This window comes from Ursus maritimus, unplaced genomic scaffold, assembly GCF_017311325.1.
Source record: "Ursus maritimus isolate PB19 unplaced genomic scaffold, ASM1731132v1 scaffold_23, whole genome shotgun sequence".
Classification (NCBI taxonomy): domain Eukaryota; kingdom Metazoa; phylum Chordata; class Mammalia; order Carnivora; family Ursidae; genus Ursus; species Ursus maritimus.
In genome coordinates this window covers 46685530-46685836 of record NW_024424786.1, presented here as the reverse complement: position 1 = coordinate 46685836, position 307 = coordinate 46685530, and positions in this window count along the sequence as shown.

Below are 307 nucleotides of genomic sequence, written 5' to 3'. Positions count from 1 at the left end.
GAGGAGGCCCCATGGTGACGCAGCCTGTGGTCTCGGCTGTATCGCTTCAGTTTAGCTGGGAAGCCGCATCCCCAGCTCTGCGGGCTGGCCTCTGGGACCAGGATCTGTGCTGGGTGTCGGGAGGTGGACAGACCTGGGGCTATGACCCCCCCGTTCCCCAAACGGACCTGTGTCTGGGCGACTGCCTTCTTCCTGCCTCTCAGCCTCCAGCCCCCCTCTGCACTCACTCTGTGGGGCCCCTCCAAGACCCCCTTCCAGCTGCTTCCTGGAGGAGGGGGCATCGGCCGGGGCAGGAGGGAGGGGCTTG